The following is an 8,547-nucleotide window of genomic DNA, read 5'->3' as shown; positions in this document are numbered from 1 at the left end:
CCATTCCAGTCCAGTCCAGGAAGCACTCAGGTTCTCTAGTCCATTCTCTAGTGCAGTGATAATTTTAGTGTCACAATTAACTGCAGCATTGAATGAAACATTCTCTTAAATGGAAGTGTCACTGGGCACTGGTGGCTCACACCTGTCATCCTAGTTACTCAGGAGACTGAGATCTGAGGAGCGTGGTTCAAAGTCAGCCTGGGAAGGAAAGTCCATGAGACTCTTACCTCCAATAAACCACTAGAAAACCAGAAGTGGCGCTGTGGCTCAAGAGGTAGAGTCCTCGAAGAGTGCAGGGACAGCACCCAAGCCCAGAGTTCAAGCCCCACGACTGACAAAAAGAAAAAAAAGAAAAAAAAAGAAATGTGTCTGTGGTGGGAGCCGCAGGAGCGTCTGTAGCTATTTGGGTTTGCCTGCTGTCCTGGGGCCTGGTTCCGGTCTCAGGGTGTGGCTGTTCTTATGGCCTGGGCCTCAGGGCTGCACTGTTTGCCCAGCTGCTGTCTGTACCGCGCTCTCTTTAGATTCTTGCATAGAAAGAAAGGAAAGCTTTCTATTCTCAGAAACCACAGTGATTAAGTACAGATAAAAGCATTAGGATGAACAATCAGAACAAAATCATTGATTCCATTTTTTGCATTATACATCATAAGGTTTATGGTTGACAGCTTTTGGTAAGACCCAGGGTGTGACGTTTGGGTGAGGGGGTGGGGTAGAGGGGAGAGGACCACACAATGTCACAGAGCATAAGAGGTCATTGGGGAAAAGAAGTCAGTGAGGGAAAAGGATGGAAATACTCATGATGCAACAAGAGTGCTCCTTGTAATAAGAAGTTAGTGGAAGCCAAGTCTAGGGGCTAGCTTATATGTCATCGTTTGAGGGCATTCAACCTAACCTCTTTGTCCATGTGGGACATTTTCTATAAAACCTGACCTTGAAGCCTGAAGAATCTTACATTCTCTTGGATTGCTGTGGAGCTGAAAAAGGGGAAGAAGTCTGGATCGGGAACTATGACGACGTTCATCGAGTCACAAGATAGTCCAGGGTTTGAATAGTGTCAATTACTAGAAGTTCTCCCTTTCATGAAGCTGAAAATTGGATCTCCTGATCTTAGTGCTGCCTGTGGAACAATATGGAAAACCCTAGCTCTCATCAAATTGGATTCTGCATCACTTAAAGATGGCAACAGTCTTGCTTGGTCTTATTGTCTCCTACCTGACTGTCCTTGTCATTTTCTGATAAAGAAGAGCACTTGGCACCACTTGGCCACCTGCCTGATGGAGGTGCCCCGCTATGAAGAGCTTTGGAACTTTGTCTCCTCTGTATATGGCACCATACCAATATTAATTAATCCATCCTCAGAAGCTATTGGCTTCTTTTGACCTTGAAATCTGAAGACAGTTCAGCTCCTGTGCTCTCAGATTCCCATGTACTTTTACCTGAGGTGCTGGAAAGAAACAAATAAAAAATCTGACTTGGTCATTATTGGCTGGCTTTTGCTTTTATCAAGGCCTTTGTGTCATGTGCTATTAGACTCTTAATCAAGTGGATACATTACTCACTTTGCATATTTCTCTTATGTAATGTGACATGAGAAATTCATGAGTTGAGGGTCTTATCCTCAAGAGAGCTAACCTCACTGGACTGGAAAGTTTATGGAAATTTGTGTGTGGTGTTTACAGCAGTGTGTCCTATAGTTTGGATCTTGAATGACCCCTCCACAGCCCATGTGTTGAAGGCTGGTCTCTAGCCTGTGGCACTCAAGTTGGTGGAAACCTTTAAGATCTGGGGCTTAGTGGAAGGAAGTTAGGCCATTGCACATATGTCTTTGAAGGAGATATTGGGATCCTGGCCCGTTCTCTCATCCTGGCTTCTTGCATCCTGGCTCTTATGAGATAACCACTGTACTCTCCTCCCAGGATGTACTGGCCTACGACCTGCCCACAGTGATAGTCCCAGGAACCATGATCTGAAACCTCTGAAATCTCCTCTCCTGAGAAGTTACCTCAGGTATTATGTCACAGGAATGGAATGAAGTTTCCTCAGGTATTATGTCACAGCGATGGAAAGTTACCTCAGGTATTATGTCACAGCGATGGAAAGTTACCTCAGGTATTATGTCACAGCGGTGCAATGAAGTTACCTCAGGTATTATGTCACAGCAGTGGAATTGTTACCTCAGGTATTATGTCACAGCGATGGGATTGTTACCTCAGGTATTATGTCACAGTGATGGAATGAAGTTTCCTCAGGTATTATGTCACAGCGATGGGATTGTTACCTCAGGTATTATGTCACAGCAGTGGAATTGTTACCTCAGGTATTATATCACAGTGATGGAATAAAGTTTCCTCAGGTATTATGTCACAGCGGTGGAATTGTTACCTCAGGTATTATGTCACAGCGGTGGAATGCTGACTAGCACACCTGCAGATCTTACATAGCATTCTGGACATGGCTTTTCTATGCCTGCTGCTGGTGCTAGGATTTGGCCTAACAGAGTTTCCCAAAGCACAATCCCAGCCTTTAATGACTACTATGCCTAGAAATCACCCTGGAGTAGGCTCACCCAAATAACTTGTTAGATGGGCACATTCATTCAAAAGTGTACTTGTTAAAGATTTATTCTATGCAGGAGAACTCTGTAAATAATAGATGTAAAGTTCCTGGCCTACAAAGTTCTCCATAAAAGCCCAGAAATCTTGCCTTGCCTTGTCTTATCTCTTGCCTCTGGCTTCTGGCCTCTTGCCTCTTTCCTTTCCTCTTTCCTTTCCTTTTGGGGGAGGGCAGTGCTGGGGTTTGAACTTAGGGCCTCAGAAAACTTGCCAGGCTCGCTCTCTACTGCTGAGTCATGCTTCCGTCACGCTTAGTCTTATTTTGCAGAAAAGGAAACAGCTTCAGAGAAGTTAGGAAATCCATGGCACACTATGGATATTCAATCTTAAATTTAAGGATATGCAAAAGCGTAATCTTGAAAGATTTTTTCCTTTTAGGATTTGGATGTATACAGTAGACAAGTCATTATTTATACCACAAAATGATACTCAGCATGAAAAAGAGTAGTGCATTTTCTTTAAAGAATATGTCTCTGAGACAAAATGGATGCAATTTTTATGCAACATTAAGAGCAGAATCTGTAATGACATCAGATATGGTATATTTTTCAATATCCCGAAGTCCTTCCAATTCAAGTTGGCTCATGATACATGCAGATGAGATTCTCTTATCCTCATTTTTCCTTCTCTCCCTTTGTCTTACATTTTATCAAGTTGTACTTTCAGACATTCAGACTCCTGCCCTTAGCACACACTTAGAGCCATCCTGCAGCCAGAGTGCCCATCAGCCTCAGAGAATGGGAAGCTATGAGAAACTGAAAAATGCCCTTGGACAGTAAAATTAAAAATTAGATGTATAGAATTTATGCAAGTTGATGGGATAATGAGAGCAAATTCCACAGGAGTAGTGAGTTGAACTGTCCAGTGGAACAGAATTTATCATTTGAAACAATTTTGGTTTTCTACACTGGCTTTATTGTTTGGACAGGCATAATTCTTTGAAAAATTAGTAGTTCATTTCTGAGGCTCAATGAATGTAACAAGATTTTGTCAATATCTTAGCTGTCATGTAGCTTTCTTATTAATAAGAATATGAGTTTGAAAAGGCTGAGAAAGGATTTGGTTTGCTGGTTAGTGTATTGTTTGTTGTTGTTGTTGGTTGTGGGGCTTGATCTCAGGGCCTGGACACTGTCCCTGAGCTTTTTTGCTCAAGGTTAACAGGCTACTACTTTGAGCTGCCACAGCTTCACTTTGGGTTTTCTGGTGGTTATTTGGAGCTAAGAGTCTCATGGACTTTACTACCCAGGCTGGCTTTGAACTGCAATCCCCAGATACCAGCCTCCTGAATAGCTAGGATTACAGGTGTGAATCACTAGCACCTGGCGTGGTTAGTGTATCTTTCTTGTGCCTATGCTGAAATTACCTTACAGAAATTCAACTTGATGACCTTATTTATGTCCCTATGTGATACCAGAGTGTTGGGCATGGATTATCTCTTCCTTACTATTTTCTGGCTAACAGTTGGGGTGAGGTCTGAGTTCACCTTCCTTGAGGAAGTGTGTATGTAAAGAGACTTGTAAGGAACTGAAAACAGGTACTAACGTAACCATGTAGGAGTGGTTGGAGGATGTCACAGTTGCCTGGAACTGGTTAATGGGCCAGACTGGCTCCTTGACATTAAGCACGATGGCCTATAGTTGATAAACGAGACTTGGGAGTCTGTTGGGCATAATTTAGAAGAAGAGATGAAAGCTGAAGGAGATGGGAATGTTACAATGAATCTGCTATGTGAAACCCGAGAACGTCTTACCTATGCTTCTTGAATGCCTGGAAGGCCCCTCTTTATGATGGTGCTAAGGAAAGCACAGGTTAAGGGCTCCCTAACATCTCTGAGAAGCTGAGTGGCTGAGCCTGGGTCTCATGGGGGGTAGACACTGTCTGGAAGTGGGCTCCTGCTGTCAATGGAGGTGATGAGATTCTGGAATTAGAAAACTACATGGTGGCTCTTAGTCACCAGAGGGCAAGGTGGCTGTGAGAGGCACTATAGAGCAGTGCCCTTCCTCAAAGATTTATAGCGCTGGCTCAGAGATCATGGTGCTCATGAGAAAGTGGACAGATGCCTAGGGTGATAGAATGGTTGAGTAATAACAAACAAAGCTAGAGAGAAGAAACTTAATCCCGTTCTCTGTATTAGAAAATTGTGACCCCTGTGTTTCTAAGTATATTATCCATTTAACAAATCTAGAACTTATGGATATCAGGGGAAGGTAAACTTTCCTTGAAGAAGAGTCCCATTCTTTCTCATAGTGTTTTGGACATGTATTCTTTTATTCCCCTTTTAAGGAATGTACAGCCATATCTTTAAGTAACTAGTGCTAGAGAATTAGAACAGGCCATAAAAACTACTATATAATTAAGTATGGCCAGGCGCTAGTGGCTCACACCTGTAATCCTAGCTACAGAGGAGACTGAGATCTGGGGATCACGGTTCAAAGCCAGCCCAGGCAGAAAAGTCCGTGAGACTCTTATCTCCAATTAACCACTAGAAAACCGGAAGGAGTGCTGTGGCTCAAGCAGTAGAGCACTCGTCTTGAGCTGAAGAGTGCAGGGACAGTGCCCAGGCCCAGAGTTCAAACCCTATGACTGACAAAAAAAAAAATAAAAATTAAGTATGCACTGACAACAGTACTGGGGTAGAGCCTGAAATGCTTTAACTTACCCTCCTCATTAGACTGGCAGTTTTAGGAGGTCAGATAATAAATGGAAATCTACCTTAGGTCCACTAGGTCCACTGAAAGCTATTTGGTAATTGTTTCTCATGTCTCTAAGTGTATAATTGGGATTGACATATTTAGTGCTTGGCAGAACTCCTGGTAGTCCTCCTGACTTACTTGTAGAGTAACAGATATTACTATAGGAAGAGTCAAGTAAAAGGTCTGACACTTTCCCTCCATTACCCAAGGGAGTAAGTCAAACATGATACTGCGTCCTTTAAATAGGACTGCATTTGCGGTTGCCATCACCAAGAACATCAAACCTGCAAACTGATGTTCTCCATATCCCATTCAAACTTACCCTATAAAAACCAGATGAGTCATGTGGATGTGGTTAGGTCACTTTGAACTTATTCAGGTGATAGTCCTCCTTTAAGCTGTGGTGAAGGAGGTTCTACATTTATTGGTGAAAACCGACACCTCAGCCTCTGTATGTGACTAGTGATCAGTCAACTGCTTTCTTCCTGACCATCCATCAGAAGAATCTATGGCTTTGGATTTTATGTGGCAAGGAGAGCAGTGCACATTCACCTGTCTGCAGCAACCCTGGTTGTCCTGACCTTCCACACATCATTTATTAATCTGACCTCTTGTACCCACCAATCATAAGGTGAGGAGCATCATAGGTTCTTTGATACTGTGATGCTCCACTAGGGGCAATTTTAAACCCTAGAGGACACTTGGGAATGCCTGGAGATATTTCTGGTTTGTACAAGTGAGGCAACCAAAAGGAGCAACTGGCATAGAGTGGGTTCAGGGTCACACATTAGTTCGCCAGGTATATGGTCCAAATGTCTACAGTTCCAAGATGGAGGAACACTGGCCTAGTACCTTTGTACTACCACAGGTAGTAGATTAATTCTATGAAAACTCAGGTGTCTTGTCACATAGGTGAAATTTCTAGTGCCTCAAAAGTCTGTGTTGTGACAGAACATCTTTTTCCTCCCCTTTTGTGAAAAGGAGGATAAGGTGGGCACTGGTGGCTCACGCCTGTCATCCTAGCTGTTCAGGAGGCTGAGACTGCAGAATCGCGGTTCAAAGCCATCCCAGGCAGGAAAGTTCCTAAGACTCATCTCCAATTAACTACTAGAAAATGGAAAGTGGTGATGTGCTCAAAGTGCTAGCCTTGAGCAAAAAAATCTCAGGGACAGCATCCAGGCCCTGAGTTTGAGCCCCATGACCAAGAATAAAAGGAACAATGAAACAGATCAGGCAGTTGAGACTTATTTGCTGAGTGAGTAAATAAATGAAAAGTCTATAGGAAAGCTCCCAGCTACAAGAAAGAAGTTTGAGAGAGAGAGAGAGAGAGAGAGAGAGAGAGAGAGAGAGAGAGAGAGAGAGAGAGAGAGAGAACAGCAGGGAAGTCAGGGATCAGATGAGGAGCTGCAGGTATGCCTGGGAGAAGGCAAAGACAAACATGGTTTACATGCTATTTAGACAGTCAGCCACAGAAGGTGAAAAGCAAACAAATAGATTTTACCAAGGGGGAAAACAAGGCCTGGCTTATGTTTAGAAAGACCACTTTAAGACTGGTTTTAGAGAGGTTTCCTTGAAGGCCATAGGCCCAGGGTCAAATGATGCAATTCACCTATTATGCAATGATCACATTCAAAAATCTAGGAACAACTATACTGGAACATGACAGAAAGGGAGTAAAGGAGGAGCCAGATTCTGGAAAAATGTGGGAAGAAACAATTGTGAGAAACCGGTTACTCAAACAGGAATGTGGGCAGAAGGAGGAGGAGTGGAAGAAAGGCCCCAGGTCTGTAGATCTTAGGGTGACTGAAAAATACAAGAAAAAAATACAGTTTTAAATGATAGCCTTGCAAGGTTTTGCATTTGACTTGGGAATTTGCAAATGAAAGATGTGGAGAATGCAGAAAGAGGTGTCTATCAGCAATTGGAAAAATGGAAAGAATTTCAGCTGAAGGTGGAGTTGTAGGAATCTTCATTTAGATGGGAATTGCTTGAAGTTTGGATTTAGTGTGGCCATACAAGCCTAGGATCTAAATTCTTATTGTGTATTGTTCTGTTTATCCTCGGATACTGCTTTGGTGGAGAGGATTATTTCTACTTTATAGGGGAGGAGGCCAGTTCTGAGTGCTTACTTAACACGCTGCTATAGCTGATTAAATGAGAGAACACTGAAATTCCACCCTTTCTGACTTGAAGATTTGTTCCACCATCTTCAATTGCTCCTATTTTAGATTTCCAAAATGCAACTTCAAACTACCTATGAATGGTAATTTATCAAGATCACAAGTACATTTATACTTTGACCCAGTTATCCCATTTCTGTAGGAACTGGCTGTAACTCAGGATGGACATACGTGAAACAACACAAGAACTATGTCACCTATTTCTGTCTCATTTGGAATCTCCAGAAACTGGCAACAGCAGGAGGAAAGTGTTACATGAAGCCTGGTGGACTGCTATAGTGGACCATCATATAGAGAAAAGAGTTAGAAAGCGCTCAGGGAATGATTTGAATGATTTGAGAGATATCTTTGGGGTATGTTATTAAGTTAAATAACTACAAAGCAGTGTGTAAAACACTATGTACAATATGTTGCCTTTTGTCTCAGAGTAAAAATTAAGACATATTTGTATTTGTTTTCATTTGTGTGAAGAAGCACAAAGGATATGTTACTTACCTAACCAGTTATTTACAGGGAGAAGAAGAAAGGAGGAGAAGGAAACTAGGTAAGAGCAAGTTTTCTTAGTGGTTATCTTTTACCTTTGACCCATGTACCTGTGGCGTCTCTTCAAAACAATTAAAACATTTAAAATGTGATATACTTACTCATTAATATCCATCTACATTTGAAATTTATTTCTGCCCTAAAAATACATATTTGACTTATGATTTATAATATTTTTGTACTTAGCCCTCAATGGATGGATTGACCCATTTATCCATTCATCCAATCATCATAATTATCCATCAGTGTGCCAGGTACTGAGTTAGCCCCAGGGGGCGAAACAGTGACAACGGACATGGCTCCTGCCTTAAGTCTAGATGTCCAGACAGAGACTGCTCAAGTCACTGTCCCAAATACATTAAAATGTCAACCATGTTACAAAAATTGTGATAACTAATGAGGTTATTCTGGGGTGGTTTGGGAGGGAGCTTCTGAGATTCAGAGGACACAAGGAGTAATAAGCAAAGGGAAGGAGGAAAGGCAGCGGGAACAGTATTTGTAAAGACTCTGAGGTCAGAG

The sequence above is a fragment of the Dipodomys merriami genome, unplaced genomic scaffold, assembly GCF_024711535.1.
Source record: "Dipodomys merriami isolate MVZ:Mamm:240054 unplaced genomic scaffold, mDipMer1.0.p SCAF_2, whole genome shotgun sequence".
NCBI classification, from domain to species: Eukaryota; Metazoa; Chordata; class Mammalia; order Rodentia; family Heteromyidae; genus Dipodomys; species Dipodomys merriami.
This window is presented reverse-complemented; position numbering follows the sequence as displayed.